Raw genomic sequence first — 22,521 nt, 5'->3', positions numbered from 1 at the left:
AGTAATCACTAATGTGGTCTTCAGACCACTGGAATTAGAGTCACTTGGGGCTTACCACTGAACAGGCATGTTCTGGGGCCCAACCCCAGGCTGTTTCCAGAATCAGAATCTCTTGGGGGAGGAACCAGGAATCTGCCTTTTAACCGACTCTTCAAATGTATCCTATGTCCACTGAAGTTTAAGAACCCTTGGACTATAAAGTTGAGATACAGTCAAGAGGACAATCTCTGGAGCCAGAAGTCTGAGACCTAATTCAGGTCCTCATTGAAACTCAGGGTTCTTTTCTCTACAATGGGATACTCTGCTCACTCCTCAGGGATGAGGAAATAGTGTCTATAACACACAAAATATAGGGTGTGACAAAGGAGCCCACTCCATGAACACTGGTTGAATAAACTTGTGAAATCTGCATGCAACATGCAAGCATCTCAAATGCTGCTACTTCATAGTCACTGAATGCCCCTTTGACATTAACAGCAGTTACATGCTAACGGCAAAAAGCAATGGAGCATTTGTTCTCAGGAACCTAGGACTCCACTGGCCCTGTTAAAACGAAATTGTGCTAAACTGATGACCGCAAGGACCGTTCCTTGTCCACATATGAAGACTCATCTAAATCAAGTGGCAGTTTGTTCTCTTCCAAATGCTGCCTAGACTGAAGAGTACCTTCCACGTTATTTCTTATTCAATGTGTGTCTTCCCATTTGGCCTTTTGAAAAACCATCACTGCATTTTTCCAGAATGAAAATGATCGCTTCTTAGAATCCTGTGTGCTATTTCCCGGTGGCAGCGGGCTTGGGAGTCAGCAGAAGGCCTGGGTTGGAAGGCCAGCTCCAGCCCTTACCAGCTGAGCAACCTGAACTCTTCTGAGCCTCAGTGATAACCTTTGAAAGGTGGGTATGATAGCAGTTCTTACATTAGAGAGTTATTGTGAGGATTCATCCTTGCAAACCCCTTAGAACAATGGTCAGCCCTGAGTCAACATTTGGGTTGGCTGTTCTCAAATGTTTCCAGCAGCAAATATTTGCCTGGCACTTGATCCTCTGCTTTTTAGTTTTATACACATTCTAAGTCCACCCAGTGAGGTCTGTCTCTCCTGGGTCCAGTGTTTCCTCGTTCAACTGATAATTAAACCTACCGCAGAAAGAGAAGAGAAAATGTATCCCTTCTCTGGCCGACAGAAAGTAGCTTTTCCTCTGACCTCTTCCAGAAGGATTTGTAGTTTCAAAGCTCTGAGCCTAAAACTTACCTAAATCCTGCCTGACATACCCTCATGGGTCAACCAACTCAAGACCTCCACAGGAAGCTTTTAACCATTAGAAACTGGACCTACTGACTGGGTGTAGTGGACACTGGCAGAAGTAGAAGGAAGTCCCAACACTCCTTCACTCCAAATCTCGGCCTGTGCTTCAGGGCAGGTGTCTCTGTGGTCCAGGCGTTCTGCAAAATGGCGGTGGCCAGTGGCAGAAGGCACTTTGGTGCTCCTGCCAGACTAGTGCAGGACTGTGCTGAGTGTCTCCAGTTAAAACCTGGATGTCTGAAGTTCTCAGCATGGTGACAGTATGTAGTAATGACTGTTATGCCAACAGTATGCTCTGCCTCTTCTCCTGGGCTTGTCTCTTTAAAAGCATCTGCGGAGCTTTGAAAAATCCTAATGTCAGGCCACTCTCCAAACCAATTACTTAATTTTTTTTAATAATAATTTTTTATTATGTTATGTTAATCACCATACAGTACATCCTTAGTTTTTGATGCAGTGTTCCATGATTCATTATTTGCATATAACACCCAGTGCTCCATGCAATATGTGCCTTCCTTCATACCCGTCACTGGCCTATCCCATCCCCCACCCCTCTCCCCTCTGAAGCCCTCAGTTTGTTTCCCAGGTCCATAGTCTCTCGTGGTTCACCAAACCAATTACTTTAAACTTGCAGGAGTAGGACCCAGGTATCTGCATAATGGCAATGCTTCTCAAACTTTAAAGTGCTTTGAATTACCTGGGAAAGTTGTTAAAATGTGGATTTGGTTTCACCGGGTCTGGGGTGAAGCCTGAGATTCTGCATTGCCAACAAACTTCCCGATCATGCCCACACTTCTGGTCTAAGGACCAGAATTTGGGTAGCAAAGTCTTAGGTTGTTCTCCTTTCATCCCTCCTGTCCATAAAAATTAGTGCCTGGGCCTCATCGGTCTCTTTTCCTCAAGACTGTAACATCAGAAATGCAGGCTTTCTTCCAGGTAGTTTATTTACTTCTGGAAGCTGGTCTGAGGAGAGGGAACTAATTACTATTGATTCACCTGCATTATCTTGTTTAAGGTGAAGATGCTTAGAAAAATGGGAATTTAAAACGTTCTTGAGGTCAGGGCTTTCTGACCAATGCGATGTGGTCATCTTCACTCTTCCTGCCATGGGACTTCCAGTTTTGAACGGATTCATATGGTTTCTCTTTCCCTTCAACGCCCAGTTCTAGAAATATTCTTTAACGACATGGTCACATGGAGTGAGGCAGATGGTGGAGCTGTCCCCTCAGAGCCAACAGACCTGGCTTGGTATTCTGGCCCTACAGCCCAGTGGCTGTGTGACCTCGGACAACTCGCTTAGCCTCTCTGTGCCTCAGCTCTCCCACCTGTAAGTTGGGAATTATAATACATAAATTAAAATATCTATAAATAAAGGCTTGCTTCTGTTGTGAGAACCTTATATGAGTTTACCTTTAGTCCCTACAATGTACCGGCCTGCCACATCATCACATTTCATGCAAGGGTTGAGTACTTGGTTTGAGGTCACACAGCTCATAGTTCATGTCAGGGGCAAGATGTGAGCACAGGCAAGCTGGCTCCGATGGTCATTCTCTCTCTCTCTCTCTCTCTCTCTCTCTTTTAAATTTATTTGACAGAGAGAGACACAGCCAGTGAGAGAGGGAACACAAGCAGGGGGAGTGGGAGAGGAAGAAGCAGGCTCCCAGTGGAGCAGGAAGCCCAATGTGGGGCTCGATCCCAGGACCCTGGGATCATGGCCTGGGCTGAAGGCAGACGCCTAACAACTGAGCCGCCCAGGCACCCCAGATGTTCATTCTCTTGACCCCCACAGTAAACGACCTCTCACCTGCACGCACTAGAACTCTGACTGAGGATGGAGGTCTGTTGATCCCAGTCATGGCTCTGGGGTAGGATGCTGTTGCCCATGTTGGCCATGGTCAGCCACAAGCTCTCAGTCCCACAGCGCCCCTGCAGGCTCCCCTGCAGCTGAGGCCCTGATACGTATGCACCCAGCGTGCCAGAACCGTGCCCCTTCCCATCTACCTTGGGGCCGGCAGCTGGAATACTGCGGGCAAGCTTTTCTGCACTGATCAATTCAACAAGTCATGTGCATAGTCCTTCACTTCTGGAGCACCTTCGGAGCTCTGAATCCGCTTCCTGTGTGGAGCTCTGGAGATGTCCAAATCGGTAACAGCCAGCCCCACCCTAACAGAGCTCATGTGGGGCCTCACGGAGGCAGCAGACTTGTGAGAGAGGACTTGTGATAACTTGCAGAAAGTGCTCAAAAAGAACGAATGAGCAAAGAGAGGAAAGACCTGGCAGGGGACATCAGGGAAGGCTTCTAAGAGGGGGTGGCATTTCAGCTCAGAAATGAATCAGGCAAATTAACGAATTAATCAATTCACTGACAACACTGTGCTGAGTACTAAAGACATGAGAATGTACTGGATCATTTCCATTTCCTCCTGCAGATCCCCTGGCCACCTTCTCCTGCCTGCTCTGTGCCCCAGGAGGCTGACCCACATGGACCGCATCACCAGGCTGCTTTGCCCTCTGGCGTCTGGCTGGGTTTGGCAAGTGAGAAGCACCAACACGAGATTAGCATGTGGAAGAAGAATGAGGTCAGGTATTTATCTGCTAGAGCATGGCTGTTTTCATTAGTTCTGGCCTCTGTAACAAAGTACCATAGACTGGGTGGCTTATAAACAGTGGAAATGTGTTTCTCGCAGCTCTGGAGGCTGCAAGTCTGAGAGCAGGGTGCCAGCGGGGTCGGCTTCTGGTGAGGGCCTCTCCCGGGCTGCAAGTGGCCTCCTCTCATTGTTCTCACATGGTGAAAAGACAGAAGGGAAGCGAGCTCACTCCTGACTCTTATGAGGGCACTAACCCCAACGTGAGGCCCCACCCTCATGACCTCATCTATCCCTGCACACCTCCCAAAGGCTCACCTCCTAACACCATCACCTTAGGGGTCAGGATTTCAATATATGCTTTTTGGGGGAACACAAACATCAACCCATGCAATGTCCCCCTGGGGTTGCCTCTGATTGATTCCATCCCTCCACCAAAAGCGTGGCTCCTGACAGGTGGCCCCTCCATATGGCTCTCCCTTTGAGCTCCAGATTCCTTCAACTTGTCCTTTCAGGCCCAATTAGGTAGAAAGGCTTCCCGTTGTTACCAGCCCAGGGCACAGCACTATTCCTTATGGGTCCCCTAAATCCTGCCCATGCCTTGCAAATACTCCCTTTATTAAAGTTACCTCAAGGGTGCCTGGGTGGCTCAGTCGGTTAAATGTCTTGATCCCAGGTTACGATCCCAGGGTCCTGGGATTGAGTCCTGCATTAGGCTCCCTGCTCAGCAGGGAGTCTGCTTCTCCCTCTCCCTCTGTCTCTTCCCTTTGCTTGTGCTCTCTCTCATGCTCTCTCAAATAAATAAATAAAATATTTAAAAAAATAAAATAAACTCTCCTCAAGCCATTTGATTTGGAGTGTGCCATCCGTTTCTGCCAGAATGCTGACCAATACACAGGATAAACAAGAAAGACTTGGTCCCCACTTTCGGGGAGCTCAGGTTTGTTGAAGAAGATAGGGGACATTTGGGGTAGGGGCAATGCATCTTAGCATAGATTAAGGGTCTCAGGGGTTTTGAGAATGGTGGGACCTTCAGTGTGGACAGAGCACAGGGTGTGGGGATGAGAACAGCAGCAGAAGAGGCAGAGAAGGGTTCTCAACAAGGTACTCTCTGGGCACCCACTTCACAAGAAGCATGAAGCTACATGCTGGGTGAACCCCAAGATAAGCAAGGCCTGGTCTCTGTCCTCAAGGACTGACTATAGAAGTAACAGAATGTCCCTCATAAAATAAGAATTCCCTCAGATCGAATAAGAAAGAAAACCATTACTTCTTTATTCAACAGTGCACATGTATTGAACATCGGCTACCAGGCATCGACCGGGCAACATGTCAGAGATCAGAACTGTTGGAATGAAACGCTGGACTTGGAAGCTTTGATGGTGGAAAACCAGAGCAGGAATAAGTCAGGGACACAACGTCATCAAAAACAAAAACAAAACAAAACAAAACAGTGGGTGCGTGAATAGCTGTTGTTTATCTATTCATCCCTCCTCCTTCTTCTGGTTATATCCTCCTTTCCTGTTTGAATAAATTCTGTGTACCCTGCACCCCATTCCCATGCCATCCCCAAAGGGGTAGACAGGTGACCTGGGCTCATCTAATCAGAAGACAGTACTCTCCAGACCACTGGGGGGTCTGTGACTCATGCAAGACCAGATAGTGTCCTCCTACTATTTGATTTAATAAAGGAGTTCTCTTCCTCTGCGATCACTCAGAGGAGTAATGACCAATTAAACCCTGAATTGCTAAAGCCTAGGTTTTCTCCATGGGATGAGGGCCTGTCTGAGAATGAAACAAAGCTGAGAACAGGAGAGGAGTAACGACGGAAAGAGAGATGGAATTGTGGAACACCTGGATCCAGCCATACCTAAAGCCGGAGCATCCCTTGGACTAATTATGAGCCGATAATGCTTCCCTTTGCTTGAGCTAGGGTTTCTAACCTTTATAACATGAGGAGTTTTATACAGGGTCCACCAGAGAGACCCTGGACAGCAGTGGGGAGTGGTCTCTGAAATCAAGAAAGGGCCTAGAAAACAGGAAAGGAGGGAAGGCAGACTTCCTAGCCTTGCTAGGGTTGCTTTGGCAACCAAAGCAAAAGAGCATCTTCTTTACTTCATCACATAAGGACTGGAGCTCAATGGGCCCGGGCTCTATCCTCTACTTTGTCACTTACTCTGTGACCTCAGGTAAGTCACCTGCCCATTTTGAGGCTCAGGGTCCACATTTACAAAACGAATAGACAAAGTCAAACTCTTTTGGATTAAACTCCAACCCAGGTGGCTGCCATGACTTTCCAACCTTATTATTGTTAGGGCTTCACGTTCTCCCATCAGTTCTTGATTCCCTCCACGCCTTACCATGCTTTGGAGCCCAGGCTGCCCAGTTCAGCTGGAACATTCTACTAGGTTCCTTTGCCACTATCACACATTACCACACACTCCATGGTTTAAGATGACAGAAATTTATCCTCTCATAGTTCTGAAGACCAGAATTCCAAAATGTGTCTTTTGAGGATAAAATCAAGATGTTGGTAGGGTTGGTTCTTTCTTGAGATTCCAGGGGAGAATCTGCTCTTTGCCTCTTCTAGCTCCTGGTGGCTGCAACCTGTGACTTGTGCTGGAACCTTCCTGATCTCTGCTACAATCATCATACTGACTCCCCCTCTTCAGTAGTCAAATCTTTCTCTGCTGCCTGGTGATAGGAACCCATGTGATCGCATTTAAGGCCCACCCAGGTATCCAGGATCATCTCCCCATCTCAAGATCATTCATCATATTGGCAATGTTCTTTTCTATCATATAAGGTGATGTGCACAGATTCCAGGAATTAGGACATGGATAGCTTCTTATTTTTTAAAAAGATTTATTTATTTGAGAGAGAGAGAAAACTCGTGTTGAGTGGGAGGAGGAGCAGAGGGAGAGAGAGAGAGAGAATCCTCAAGCAGACTCCCTACTGAGTACGGAGCTTGAGATCATGACCTGAGCTGAAATCAAGAGCCAGACCCTTAGCCGACTGAGCCACCCAGGAGCCCCAGGACATGGATGTCTTTTAGAAGTCCATTACGCCGGCTGCCACAAATATCTCAGGGGAAACTGGCCTCATCCTCTGATCAGATTCTTCCCTGAAGCTGGAATTTTCCTTGCTGTCCAGCTTCTGCTCTCTCTGACCTTCAGGCTTCCTGAATCTTCCTCTCACTGCAAATCATTAGACAGAGCTGGAAGGTTCAGCCCTCTCGTTTTATAGTTAAGGAAGCCGAGATCCAGGGAGCAACGGTGTGCTCCAAAATACACAGTCGGCTGAGATGTGCTGATACCCGGGCCTTCAGGCTCCCGGGCAGGGTGCCTTCCAATGTCTTGGCTGTTCCACACCCACTGGACCTGACCTCCTGGCTCCTAGATCTGCTTCTCTTGGAGATATCAGCCTGTGAGTCTCTGCTTACCCCTGCTGGTTCCCTGAAAGCCAAACTCTTTTGGATTAAACCCCAAACTGTCTGTGAGTGCCCAGACCAAGCTCAGTCCCAGGGCTCAATGTTCTCCACACTTCAGAGTTGCCCAAAGGGCTGTGACATGGCACTGGCACAGCAGAATGGTCCCTAAGAGGTGACACAGCCCCATCCTCAGATCCACCTGAGCTGGAACTGCCGGGGCTTTGGGGAGTGTTTGCTCTTCCAGGCTCGTGGATTTCACCCCATGCTCACCCTACCATGGCCACGTGGGGCCTTGTTTATGGCCGGTCCAATGTACCATGGAGTTGATTTATACTCTTCTCAAGTAAGGCAGTGTGAAGGGAACTTGGAAAAGCACCCGACACGGATGCCACTAGAAAACCCCAACTTCTGGAGAAACCCCAAGTACTCTGAGCCTGTAGTGATTGAAAATGACGGTGAGGTTTTCTCCCTGGGCAAGTGGAGGCTCCAAACAGTGAAGAACATCCAGGCAGAGCATGCTGCCTTCTGAATGCATCTCTACAGCCTGGGATGGTCCCTAAGGGCATGGAACACAGACAATCACACTGTATGACCCCGACACTGTGAAAAGGTCTTGAGGAGTCTTGGGTTCAAATCCAAGTCTTCCTCTCTTGCAACTGGATGATCTTGGGTAAGTTACAGTGAAATAGGGTTGGTAAATTCTACCTCCTCACTTGGCTGCAAAGCTTAAGTGAGATAATATCTGCAAAGTGGACCGGTATGATATCCTGACGCATAGCAGATGCTAAATCGATGTTAGTTTCTCTATTCTCCCACTCCACATTATGGTGGAAGAGGATGAGATTGGGGTAAAATCAGTTTAAAACAGGATTTCTCAACAGTGGCACTGTTGACCTTTGGGGCCAGATAGCTCTTTGTTGTGGGTTCTGCACATTATAGGATGGTTAGCAGCAGCCCCAGCCTCTACCCACTTGATGCCAGGATAATCCTTATGTTCATGACAACCAAATATATCTCCAGACATCGCCAGATTCCCCGGGGGCGCGGGGGGGGGGGTGGGCAACATCTCCTCCAGCTGCGAACCATTGGTTTCAAGGGAACAGGGTCAGCCTTAAGGAGAAAAGGTGTTATAAAACAGAAAATTTATCCCAAAGGGCTCTCATCTTCTTAACTTCAGCGGAAGAAGGCTGGGTGCACCTTGCCCCCTCCCTGTCCCAAATTCCTCTGAGAGACTGCCCAGGATTGTCAGGTATGGGACAATCAGTCCTTCCAACATTCTAATCTAGAAAAATGAATGCATTTGGAGACACAAATGGAAGAATAATTTTCCTTTGCAAATGTCTCCTGATAATCTGAAAAGGCAATAGTGCTGACAGAGGGAAATGGGAGAGGAGGAGGAGAAGGACAAGAAGGGAGAAGGAAGGACGGGCAGAACGGGGAAAGAGAAGGCAGAGAAGAAACCAATGTTAACAAGACTGTGTACTAGGTACTATTTTTAAATGCATAATAGAGATTTCCTCACAACGTCTTTTCAAGATGGGTGTGTATTTTGCCTGTTTTGCAGATGAGGAAACCAAGGTTCAGAAAGGCTAGGCATCTTGGCCAAAGACACACAGCTAGGAACCGTGGGAATCAGGATTCTTCAATCCAAACACTCCCCCTATTCTGTTGCTTGGAATACATTCATTGCCATGAAAGATTCACTTTTTGGTAATTTGTCAATTAATTTCTTTAAATTCTATTCAAACCATGACTAGCCCAAGTCTGGGGCACGGGAATGATCCCAGAGAAGAGAAGTCTGAAGCAGAGACACAGTTAAGGCCTTTGGAAATCCAGGCAGCTGGGGGAGGAGGGGGTGTGTGTGAAATGTTCACTGATGTCCCGACAATGACCTTACCCTGGATTGAGGGGCCCTTGGATGACACAGAGAGCTGGTTAATAGGTCTCTGGCCAAGGAGTCATAAAGTATTTTAGAAACTCTGTTCAAGTGTCCTAGAACATCCAGCTCCAGGGGGGCGGGGGGGGGGGGAGACTAAGGAACAAGAAGTTTTGAGAAGCTACTGCTGTCCTGATGTTCTTATTGTGTTGTGGCTGTGGTCAGCCTACAGCATCTCGATGGGCCAGAAGGTAAGTGCTTGAGGAACGATGTGAATCTGTCAAAATGACACAGGGACAGCCTGAAGGGGCCAGAGCTGGCCAACTCTGGGACAGTTTGGGCATTACCACAAGTAGTGGTAGTAATGCACTATTAAACCATAGAATGAAATAAGAATCCACGGGCCCATACCGATTTAAACAAAAAAAATTGGGAAAGAAGGGGAATCTCCTTCTCAAACTAGAAAGCCAACTAATGAGTGTAGAAGGAATGACGGAGATAGAAAACCACCTTTTGGCTACTATCATCATGATTATTGATTTAGGCATTTATCGATATGGGATGTTGAAACTTGAGGGGGAAAATTTTGATGAATGAAAGGATATGTATATAGCCTCAAAACATCTCCCCAAAGATAAGTATTCAATACAAAGGGAAAAAAGAGTAACTTTATAGTGGAGAAAATGGCACCGCCATTTTGCCAAATTAACGTCACCAGTAATGGGACAAATAGACATCGTGTGTCTCCTGAGATCATTCACTAAACAGAACTCAATGTACTTCCCTGTATTCCTACCGAAAGTCTATAACCTGAATCTAAGCTTGAGGAAACATCAGATAAACCCACCCAACCGTGAAGGACTTTATACTAAATGGCCTGGACTCTTCAAAAATGTCAATGTCATGAATGACAAAGAACTAAAAGTTCAAGAGTAAAGGACACTAAGGAGACATTATAGCTAAATGCCACATATGACCCACAATGTACTTTCTCTATAAAGGAAGTTATGGGACAGTTGGTGAAAATAAGACAGTTAACTAGCTAGCTAGATGAATAAGAGCTATACTTGAGATAATAGTATTGTATCAATTTTAATTTTTCAGATATTGATCATTCTGTGATTCTGTAAGAGAATAATTCTTATTTTTAGGAAATATGTACTAAAATATGGAGGGATAAGGGGACATCATGTCTTAACTTACTCTTACACAATTTAAAAATGAAATTGTGTGTGTGTGTGTGTGTGTGTGCACTGCACGCAGTATGTGCAAGGAGAGAGAGAGAGAGAGAGAGCCAAGTCCCTTCTTCTTTCTGCAGACAGCTCCTTCCCATCAACTAGACTTCAGTTTAGGTCAATAATTTTCACTACTATCTTCCCCTTTATTTTTCAAAAATGCTACCGTAATGTATAGCAAATGTATAAATATTTACTGTGAGTGTGTGCTTAATCCTGTGAACCACCGGGACGTGAAGAGAGCGCTCACCTTGACCGCCTCTGTACCCCAGGGCTCAGCACCACCTGACACGTAGGGTCACTTACTAGCTCTGTGACCCTGAGTGAGTCACTTAACCTCTCTCTCTCTTTAGCTATAAAATGGGTTTCCGCCCTAGGTTATTTTGAGAATTGAGATCATTTGCCATCTCCTGGCATTTACTGCCAATTCCCTTCCCCTTCTCCTGGGAGAGCATCTATTCGTCAGGTCCCTTTCTTTTAAGAGATGGAAACTGCACGGGAGCTGGTTGCAACAAAAAAGGAAGCTCTTAGCAGGTGTTTCTAAACCACTGGAGAAATAGGTGAAACCAGTGACTCAAATGCCCTCAACTGCCCACCTCTCCTTCTTCTCCCCCTCTTCCTGTGTGTGTATATGTGTGTGCAAGTGTGTGCACGTGTGTATGTATATATGTGTGCACATGTGTGCGTGTCATGTCTTTGGTTCTTCCTGTGTGTCACTTTTATTCGCTTGGCTGCCTGCCTTTCTGCAGCTATGGCTCCCGTCATAACTTCCTTCCAGAGAGAAATGGTGCTTCTATTCTTTCTCCCAGGTCCAGTCAGAGGAGTCCCAGGGAAGAACTTGCACGGCCCTGACTCGAATCATGGGACATTCCCCTGACCACTAGGCTCAGGGAGGTGGAGACATACAGCTTTCATTCAGGTTAGGATAGGCTGGGGTCAATGCCCCCCAGAGAAGGGGCTGCATTTCCAAGGAGGTGCAGAAGAGTTCAGGCAGGAAAAAACAGTGACATCCACCATGAGAAACACCATGTAACACAAAGCAGGGCATGCAGGGCATAGGGGTAATTACAATGGCCTCTGTAAACTCATTATGTGTCTTTCTCCCTGGTTAAATTTCTGGCAACCCAGAAATAGAGACAACACCTTAATTGTGATGCTTTCCACTATATCTAGCACCGTCCCTTGTACACGGGGCATGGAGTAGATGGTGCCTGAATAAATGAGTGAACAGTGTAAGCCCCAAAGCTTTCTTTTATCCCTCTTGGTGCTTCTACGATCCTAGTCTAGGGAAACAGTTACATAATGGCCCTCAAAGAGTCTCCCAGAAATTTGGCTCTTCTCTCATTAGTTATTTTTATCTTAGAATGGTCTCGCTGAGACTTGCCCATTCTCCTTTGCCTTGGTTGGCTTCTTCGGTGAGTTTCCATGTTCTTATTTATAAATCTCACTTGAGCCCAGCTCTCTGGGCCTGATTCACTCCTCACTCCCTGCCTTCCTCCTACGGGCAGAATGCTTTGGTTAACCCGAAATGGCTCTCAGAGGAGGTACCAAACCTTTTTGGATTGCCTGTTTAGCACCTGCCTCAAGGACAGAACGGTCACTTAGCAGCTTCCCCGTTTTCTGCATGGAAAAGTCAAGAGGCTGTGAAGGAAGTAATGAGGCCAGAGTCCCTGAGTTCCAGACTAACTCAGTTCTGGGCTTTGCAAGTTCCAAGACTCTAGCCATGGCTAAGCCTTGGACACCTTTTCTCAACCCTTAGAGATGAAGCCAGCCACCCTGGGCTGAGCACCCAGGCCCTGTGTGGGGTGCTGGGACACTGCAACGATGCAGACTAGTTACTGTCCTTGCAAGGCTCACGTCCCTGGCAGGCAGCGGGGAAGGAAAACCATTAGTACAATGGAGTGTGACGTACCAAGGTTTCAGGCCATGAGTTGCACAACATAGAAGACATTAGAATGCTGCAAATGGCTTCTGCACCTGCAAAGACCTTGGTTTGACTCCAGAAAATCCTCCAAGGATCATTTACCAAGTACCCACTCACCGAACTAACTCAAGGAAAATCCTTTAAAGTTATGTATTTACAGTCATAGCAATTTTTAAGCTGGAGGAATCTTGAAGATTACCTGATCCCAAACCCTGAGTTCACAAGAGAATACATCAGATCTACAATTACACAATTATGTCATCGCCCTGGTGTGCAAACTACCCCCAAGGATGTCATCTTACTAATGCATATAATTTTCTGTTGGAAAAAGGAAAGAAATTAAACATTGACACATAAGGCTTTGAGCTATATGCACCATTGTCACATTTAATTCTCCCAATAAGCACGTGGGTGTTCTTATTCCATTTATAAAGGAGGAAACTGAAGCTCAGAGACGTTAAGTGACAGCCCAAGGTCACAAAGCTGATAAATGACGGGTTGGGGATTTGAACTCAGGCTGCTGTATTTCCAAAGTCTCTATTCTTATGAGAATGGAAATGTATTGAATTCCTGTTAAAAATCTGGGTCCTCATCTTAAATCTACTACTAACAAGTTACACGAACTGGGAAAGCTCCTTGCATTCTATTGGGACTGAGTTTCCTGTTTCATAAATGAAGAGAACTGAGCGGGGTCAGCGAGAGCAACGTATTGTATGACCCATGAATGGCCACCCTCCCATCCTATGGCCCAAGACAGACGCGACTCTGAGATCAGGGCACCGTTTCCCCCTGAGCTGAAATTGGGCTTCGAATGCACAGCATCACGCGGTCAGTAGCAACTGGCACAAAATAAAATTTATTTGCCACCCTTGGGCTCCACGAGCTCTCAGATCTTTGCCAGCTCTATTTAGTCTGTGCAAACTCTGGCCCTGGATTTTGTCATTTCTCTGCAGGGCTGGAAGAAAAAGGGGAACAGCTTATCTGCGATTCTGCAGAAAGAATCCTGCCAGTTGCAGAGCCCGACTGTTCTGACTGAAGGCCGAGCGGGGCCCAGGACTCCAGAGGGGAGGGTCTGCCATAAATGTGAAGGGTTACAACTCTGGTCCGCACGCTGGAAACCTTCCCTTGTGCTGATATTTACTGGCACATCACAGAGCTCTCTCGCGAAATGAATCTCTATTGATGAAATGGCTTCGTACCAACAATAAGGCCCCCAGAGAGATACACGGAAAAACACCACAGTCTTCACATGCTGACTGGCACACCGGCCAGGGGAATGGGGTGGGGGGGGTGTGATGGGGGACAGTTAGTCAGAGTTATCTCTACGGAAGAGATCCAGAAGTGCCAAGCTATGTCAGGTGGTTGAGCCTGGGACAGGAGGTGACCGAGGAATGGAACATCAGAACAACACTGACATCTGACGCTAAGCTGACAAGTGCCATCAAATGCCACATGCAGAGGCAGCAGGCCGTGTCAGACCTGAGGGAGCACAGCACTGGCCACATCACCAGGCTGTCCGGACCTCAGCAGTGGCTGCAGGGTGCCGGTCACCCCAACATGCCAAAAGCCACCATGAAAAAAAAAAGTGGTCCATCCTTCCAAGTGTCAATATAAGTTCAGTGTCAAATTACTCCAGGCTGCCAGTGAGGGCCCATGGCCCTGGCTCTGCCCTGGGAGGCGAGTCAGCCGAACTCCGAAGAAAGCCCGGCAAGTGCTAGAAGGAGAGGGCTTCCTAAGTGCGCCCAGGTCCCCTACCCTCTGCACCCCAGACTGGGATCGATTTCAGGGGCTGTCTCTGACCCCGTTCTCAGTCTCAGCTGCTCAACCAGGGACGGTTAGTAGCACGGCCCGTGAAGACTCATTAGGTGACTCAGAGAAAACAAACCACTTTCTCCAAGAAAGAGAAATCCACAGGAAGAACCCAGATCTGTCCTCCCAGTTGTCCAGCTCAGCGATTCTCCAAGTGTGACCCTCCAGCCAGGAGCATTGGTATTTGCCATCACAGCACATCAATAATGTTAATTTAATATACTGCCCTTCTCGCAAGAGTCAACATAGCTTAGTGAGAAGACCAAAAGCCCTGGCAAATTCTCTGCCTCCACGTAGAGAATCAGCCTGGGGCCCAGCAGGTGGCCCTGGTGCCTGTTGAAGTTCAAGAACCACTTTTCCAGCTACGCAAGCTGACCCTCCAAAGCACAGGGAGCTCCCCCATCCCTCCCCTACCCAGTTCCACTCCATTAGGGGAACCTCCCCTCTGGTCCTGGCTCCTGCAGCAGGTGCGAAAGGGTCTGGCCTCAGGACTATGTCATCCCTGGTACTGTGATGATAGGTCATTGCGGCCTGGGGCATGCTCGTGGGCTTAAAATGATGCATTAAACTGGTATTTGGGAGGGAAGGAAAAATAAGCCTCCCCTTCATCTCCTTAATGTTCAGCCATTACAATCCCATACTTACAGCCAATAATAACTACATTTTTCTAGATGCGGTCATGAGCCAGGCACTGTGGTGAGCACTTTACACATATCATCTTTCAGCAAAAGTTGAAGGATGGGGCTTCATTTTACAAAAGAAGAAACTGAGGCAGAGTGAGGTTAGACATCTCTTTGGAGGGCATTCAGCTCCTCTTAAGTGTCAGAGTTGGGACCTGGCCCCACATCTGTCTGACTCTGATACATCTTGGCCATATTGCCTTACTCTGATAACCACTGCCCCTTACTGCCCCCCCAACACTCTCCATCATGGTTGATGTGAGGCCAGAGCAAGACCATGAGTGTCAACTTCCTTGCACACAGCAGGTGCTTAATCCATGGCAGTGCTCTCCCCTAGCCTTTGCAAACGTTCACCTTCTGCTGCCCGGTCCTCGCGAGGGCACCCCTGTATCACACTGATCCCCTTTGATGTTTCAGGAGCCCACTCTTAATTTGCACACAGTCCAAGGAGAAACCAGCGTTTTGCCCCAAACTGGCTCTGTTGAAAGTCACATCATGACAACATCCCAGGGGGAAGCTCCCGCTAACACAGACAGTGGGACACTGAGGCACACCCCTTCTGCAGCCTCCCATTATCATTGTAACATCTCTGGACTCTCACCTCCTTGTCCTGAAGGAAATCAAGGTCCTGCATAGTTGCCCGACTTGCGCATGGATGCTGTGGAAACAACAGAGCAAGAACCAGATTCCAGGTTTCCGGATTCCCAGCCACTCCCTCACACAGCACTGTCGTTCAGGGAAGAGAGTTGGGAATCCTGCCACTGGCTTCCTGGTGGAGAGCACAGCTAAGGGTCAGAACTGTCTCTTTGCCAGCCGGGGATACTCACAAGCTACCAAGTGTTGTTCTAGCTGCTTCCTAGGGAAAAGCAGCTAAGGGTTATGGTGGTTGGGCACAGTGGGTCTAGAACAGCCTTGGCTCAAATCCCAGATAGTGGTGTATCTTTGGCTGAGTTACCTAACCTCTGCAAGCCTCAGTTTCCTTACCTGTAAAATGGGGGTAACACCTTCATGAGGTTGTTAGGAATATCATCTGTGTCATACTTGTCCTTTATACATGTTTTCTCATTGGATCCTACAAAAACACTTGGTAGTAGGTATTATGATCCCTATTTGCATGGGAAGAAACACGCAGAGCTGACAAATAGCGTGCCCCAGGTCCCACAGATGGCAGTGATTTTAATAATGACATCGAACATTTAGTAACTCTTACTATGTGCCAAGGGTAACAAAACAGGGTAGCCACAGTGGTCCCCAGTTTAAAGAACGTAAGAGCTGAGACACAGACAGACTAACCTGCCAAGATCATAAACCAGTCAGTGGCAGAGCTGGGACATCACCCGGGCAGCGTGGCTCCAGAACTGACGGCTGTTTTCACCCCGGATCTCTGCCTGCTACCCCTTGCTACCCAGTAGGGAGCTGTGGAATCAACCATTGCATGGGGGGATAAAAAGCTCTTCTTTACCTTTAACGGCTTTGGTCATCTGAAGAAGAGTTCAAGACAAGTCACGGTCATCATCATCATCGCACAGAGGTAGCTCTCCCAGTCCGAATGAGAGCTGATGGTCCAGTTAGAGCCCCGGTCGTCCGTGGAGTACTACCAGCATCGTGTAGGACACAGTTCTTTGCAGTCACGTGGGGAGCGAGCTGTCTAGCACCTTGCAGGACGATCAGTGCACCCCCCTACCCCTGGAACACCAGGGACTCCCCAAAGCCACTATAACGCCCCCAAAGCCCTCCATGGCTTCAACAGGTTTTCTGGGTGCAGGGGAGGATTCTGCCCCAGGTGAGAACCCTTGATTGGAGGGTTACCTACTTCTCTCTCCTCTTCGCTAATTCAGTTTGACCCAAGGAGTTAGGAGAGAGCAGAAGCAAACCAGGGACAGCCACCCGTAGGAGACTGCGTGTGACTAAGCACCAAATGGGAGTGCTGGCGAACGACAGGCAGGAGAGCCCTGCTGAGGGAGGAAGACATGCTACCCGGGTACGTGGTCAGCAATGACTCTGTGGCAGCTCCTCTGGTTGGAGGTCAGGGCAGAAGAGGAGGCAAAGTGGAGAAGAGGCTGTAACCTAAGTGAGGCCAACTCACCCCCCGTTGCTGTTCAGTGGCTGGGAGAAGGCCGGGCAGAAGTGGAGAGGCTCCAGGGCTGGAGGTCAAGATGCCAGGCCCCGGTAAGCTGTGTCACTGTGGTCAAGTCATCTACCCTCCATTCCTCAATTAACCCAGTGGCCTCCTGAGGGGGGCCTCCCTGCCTACCCCCAGAGTTGGAGGATCACAGGACATCAGGAATGTGAGGGCGCCCGGAACAGTGAATAGCACTGGTAGTTTCCTTTGTGTCCAAGGCACGTCTCTGGGCACTGAGCACTGTCTCTTGAATATCTGTCACCATTCATAGAAGAATGAACTGTTGCCAGGCCTGCACTCAGTGATTCATTTGTCCCCCCACTGGGGACACCAGGAGAGCACTTCCTTCCCACGACAGTCACTGTCAGGTGCCAAAAACCTTGAGGGTGGTGTGCGTGGGCTGTCCAGAGTGCAGGGAAGGAGCCTGTGACCCAGGTACAAGGCAGGCTCTCAGCCTTCGCCGCCCCTCTGTTAGGAAAGCTGGGCCGGGGGCCCTGGCTGGCTTAGTCAGTAGAGCGTGCAGCCCTTGATCTAGATGTAGAGTTCAAGCCCCACGTTGGAAGTAGAGCCCACCAAAAAAAAAAAAAAAGAAAAAAGAAAAAGGAATGCCAGGATGTAGCTGTAAGCAACATTTCAGGGCACGGTGGTTCAGGATAGGATACAGGTGTGGAGTTCTACATCGTGTATGTGTGTATTTTCGAGAAAGGAAAGACAACACCGCATGCAGACTGAGCACTTATCGTGCACCAGATACTGTGCTAAGGGCTTCACGTGCATTTACCTCATTTAATCCTTGTAGCTTGTTGGCGCGCATGAGGAAACTGAGAAATACAGTCTTGCCTAAAGTAGTACACCTAACTGGTGGGTGTGGTAAACAAAATAACGCCCCCCCCATGTCCATGAGCCCCAGGATCTATGACAATGTTAGGGTCTATGGCAAAGGGAATTTAGATTGCTGATAGGATTAAACGAAGATCAGCCGACTTTAAGGATTTATTTATTTATTTGAGAGAGACAGAGAGAGTGCAGGCAGGGGGAGGGACAGAGGGAGAGAGAGAGAATCTCAAGTGGACTCCCTGCTGAGTGAGGAGCCTGTCACAGCTCCATCCCAGGACCTTGAGATCACGACCTGAGCCGAAATCAAGAATTGGACACTTAACCGACTGAGCCACCCAGGCGCCCCAAGACCAGCTGTCTTTAAAATCAGGAGATTATCCTAGTAATCTGGGTGGGTCCAATGTCATCAAAAGGGTCCTTAAAAGTGGAAAGGGAGGCAGAAGAGGAGAGGTAGAGAGGGGGGATGGGAGGGACCTAAGGGGAAGCAAAAATAAGCCTCCCCTTATCTCCAAACTTCATGTTCAGCCACTAGAATCCTATAATTACAGCTAATAATAGCTCCCATTTATCTGGATGTTGTTATGAGTCAGGCACCTTGGTGAGTGCTTCACACAGATCGCCTCTCAGCAAAATTTGAGCGATGTGGCTTTATCTTACAAAAGAAGAAACTGAGGCACAGTGAGGTTAGGTACCGTGTGGATCCAAGGTCAGACCACTAGAGCAGCACATGGCAAAGCAGCTACTTGTGTCTGCGTACCCACTGCCTGGGGGTGCGAAAGGCAGCTGTGTGACCACTGCCCCCCCAGTCCTCCATGGACTCAAGAAGGCCATTCAGCTACTGTGCCTTCTGTCATTATCCTTGGTCTTCTCAAATCGCAACCTGAGCATTTTTCAAAGATACCGATTCTTTCTTCACTATTCAAGACTTGGCAAGAGGAGTTTCTTTTTGGTTTCTCAGAAAATATGTTTAGGGAGTAGTCAGGTATATTTTATTTTTTTATGTAATAATTGTACTCCAACAATTGTCTATGTCTACAATTCTAATTTCTTTCTCTAAATTATACCAAGAGATTTCTGGCATCTGAAACTTACTTCCTAGGGGAAGTAAGGAACTTTGTGACAGAGTTCGGTCAACCAGCTAACCAACCAGTTAGAATCCGTTGCAAAAGCTCACACATCGAGCCAAGGAGTGCTACCCACCCTTCCTTCTTTCTGCCTCAGGTCCAAACTGGGGTCTCAGAGCTACAGAATCCTTCTCAGGTGGAACATGAGTAGTGGTTTCCCACAGTTAAGGAGAGGAATTGAGCTCAGAAAATTTTCTCTGACTTCCTAAGCTCAGTGTTTCCAAATCATTCACTGCCATCTGCCTTCAGAGCCTCCAGGAGACAAGAAATGGGAAAGTGAAGAACAATGGAAGGCTCTGCCTCCAAGGGTCTCAGAACAGTTACTCAATCCCTTTGGTTTCAGTCTCCTGTACTCTACTATTCAGAGGCTGAGTTAGATGGTCCCTAAGGTCCCCTGCAGCCCCTACAAGACAGACCTACCCTAATTCTCCTAGGGTATCAAGCCCTGATACCTAATCTATGCTCCTTCTATCTCCTATTTTTCTAGAATCTAGTGATTTGCTCCCAGTCCCAGTAGCTTAGCTAACGAGCCACCACCCGTCACATTGCATGGATATTATTAGTATAGGTGTCAAGTATATTTACAGATACTCACATAGAACCTCTTTTTTTTTCCCTGAAGAGTCTAAGACACACCGAAATATACTGACTTTTCATCGGAAAGAGTAAAGAAATTCTACTAGAGCAAAATACTCACTAAGAATCTATATAGTAGTCCTCCTTATCCGTGGTTTTACTTACAGTTACCCACAGTCAACCATGGTCTGGAAGCCGATGACACTCCTTCTGACGTGTTGCCAGAAGGTCAATGGTGGCCTAATGCTATGTCACAACGCCTACATCATTCACCTCACCTCATCTCATCACACAGGCATTTTATCATCTCACATTACCACAGGAAGAAGGGGAGTACAATGAGATATTTTGACAGAGAGAGACCACATTCATGTAACTTTTATTATAGGGTATTGCTATAATTATTCTATTTTATTGTTGTTAATCTCTTACTGTGTCTAATTTATAAATTGAACTTTATCACAGGTATGTATGTATAAGAAAAAACAGGGTATATATAGGGTTCAGTACAATCCGTGGTTTCAGGCATCCACTGGGGGTCTTGGAATGTATCCCCGTGAATAAGGGGAGCTACTGTATTACTGTATTAACATCTTTTGCCATTTGCTAAGCACCAACGATGTGCTAGATCAGTAAACACTGTATATACTCCATCTATTTCTCACTAAAACTCTGGAGATAATTATTTCCCCCATTTGAGGGATGGGCAAACTGAGGCTTTAGAGAGGTTAAGCTAACTTGCCCAAGGTGAAAACATTGGTGGGTGGGATAGGTGGGATTCCTCACATAGTCCATTTGGCCCCCAAGTTAATGTTGTTTAGACTGCACTATGTATCAGACGAAGTGCTGGCTTCCTTCTTCATTTCCAGAGCCCTTTGTTTACACCAATAATTCAAGGTTTGACCACACCCACTCCGTATTATATCCATTTTCTCCAGATCTGCCTCACCCATTGGTCCATCAATCAAACAACTGACCTTTTCCAGGGCACTTATCTCACCTTATTCATCTCTCTATTCCCTTTCCCAGCCCCAGACCTAGCTCCCAGCAGGTGTAAAATATATGCTTGCCAACTAGCATGCATCAGTATTCCAAAAACGTCCCCTGCGATGAATACCATGCTGATGAATTTTGATGAAAGAAGCCTTTCATAAACCTCATTTTAAGATAGAAAAATAGGCATTTGTCATACTCTCCATTACAAACATCAGCTCAGGCTCTTTTTATTTTCTGCCCCAATTTTATAAGTTAAGTTTGATCCATTGGGATGGCCCATATATTCTGAAGCTATTACCATTGCTCGGCCTGTGATCAGATTGCTCCCTGGGCATACACTCAAGCACAGGAGAATGTGATTAGTACCCAGATTTGCCTGCCATCCACCCGCTTGTCAGTGTCTGGATTCATGGCAGTAATGAGCATAATCACGACTGATTCGGTCCCTGAGGTTCATTGTGTAAACTCTGGACTCCTGCTGATTGGAATCTTGATTTCCCCAGATTCCTAGGGAGTTCTGAAATACCGAGAAAAACAAAGGACCTAACAGCAAAGTGAATCCTTGGCCGTCACATGCTTCCTTGCCCAGAGACCTGTCACTTTGTCTCTTGGACACCTTTCCTTGGTTAATATTAGGATAGAATTATGGGGCTCAAACAAGTCATCTTATTGATTCACTGTTGGCCAAGAGGACAGTCTCTGGGGTGAGGTGCAGGGCTGCTTCTTGGACTTAAAACTTGGATACTTTTCTCCCAATGTTTTTTTTTTCTCTGACATAAGGACAGTGTTGGATCAGAAGACGCCCGTAGACTCCCATGCTGACACCTGCACTCTGGCTGGCTCATTAACAAATTTGCATTGTTTCCCTAGTGGAAATTTTTGTAGCTAGGATATTTTCTGTTTGAGGCATTCAGTAAATCCCAGATTCAGAGCTGAAGAAAACCAAAATCCCTACAATTAAGCTTTGTAGTATTACATGCAGTAGAAACCCCAAAGCACCACCTGTTCCAGCAGTCAGCCCAGCTTCCAGAACATAACCTGAATCCTTCCTGTTGTCCTCATTTCCAGCACTCCCATCCCAGTCCAAGTCACCACCATCTCTCCCCTGGATGGACCACTGCCATTGCCTCCTAAGTGGTGTTTCAGCATTGCCCCCAACCCACCAGCCAGAATGTTCTTTGAAAGAGATAAACCAGATTGTATCACTCCTTTGCTCAAACCTTCCAGTGGATTCCTGCTGCATTTAATTTTTTCATTTTTTAATTTTTTTTAGAAACTGTTTATTTTATCAACTGTATTTCCATTTTGTTTGCCTTTGGAAGAGCAGCTTAGGGCCACTCAGGGGTTGTTCCTACCCATTCAGTGGCCTGAGCCGTGGGAGCTGCAGAGCAGGCTTCAGGGCTGGCTGAGCGGTCCGGTCTTCAGCAGGGAACTGCTGACTAGGCACCAAGGGCAACTGGTCGCCTTCAGACCAACCCGTCTGGGACCTCAGGCTGAGGAGCAGTCCACTCACCCTGAAATTCTGCCTGGGTCACAGCCTTTTGAGCAGCGGCCAGCTCTTTATTTTCAGTCTCTTCAGGATCTCTGTAGAAGTAGAGATCGGGCATGACCACCCATGAGTGTCCATGGGAAATGGTGCCATGCAGAACTTCCCGGGCCCAGCATCCACCACCTCAGACCCACCGAGTGAGCTGGCTTGTTGTCGCAAGGGATGGCAATGTCCACACAGCTCAGAGGAGAGTCTGTGCTACACACAGTGCCGGTAGACGGGCTAACATAAGACGTCTCTGTGACTGGTGGTCAGCCCTGGGATCAGTACCCACCAGAAGTCTCAGCTCCCAGAAGGCTGCCTGGAGCTGGTTAGCAGAGGTTCCAGGAGTCAAGTGGCCAGCCACAGGAGTGGCTCCAGTAGCAGCAGCAGACTTCAGCCCAGCTCGCCAGCCAGGATTCCTGGATCATAGGACGTGGACATCAGCTGGGTTTTCAGAGGCAACAATGGCATGAACTGCCAGTAGGAGCTTCTCCCA

General features: G+C 47.5%; 1 protein-coding gene across 1 annotated transcript in view; it reads right to left on the bottom strand.

Moving 5' to 3' along the window:
* TMEM65 (transmembrane protein 65) overlaps positions 1-22,521 on the bottom strand; it is a 188,883-nt gene that overhangs the window by 41,156 nt on the left and 125,206 nt on the right. The gene's annotated exons all lie outside the window — the stretch shown is intronic.

Source organism: Ursus americanus, chromosome 9 (genome assembly GCF_024610735.1).
Source record: "Ursus americanus isolate L20-20 chromosome 9, mUrsAme1.1.p, whole genome shotgun sequence".
In the NCBI taxonomy this organism is placed as follows: domain Eukaryota; kingdom Metazoa; phylum Chordata; class Mammalia; order Carnivora; family Ursidae; genus Ursus; species Ursus americanus.
The sequence above is the reverse complement of the archived record's forward strand: the minus strand, read 5'-3'. Positions and strand labels throughout refer to the sequence as shown.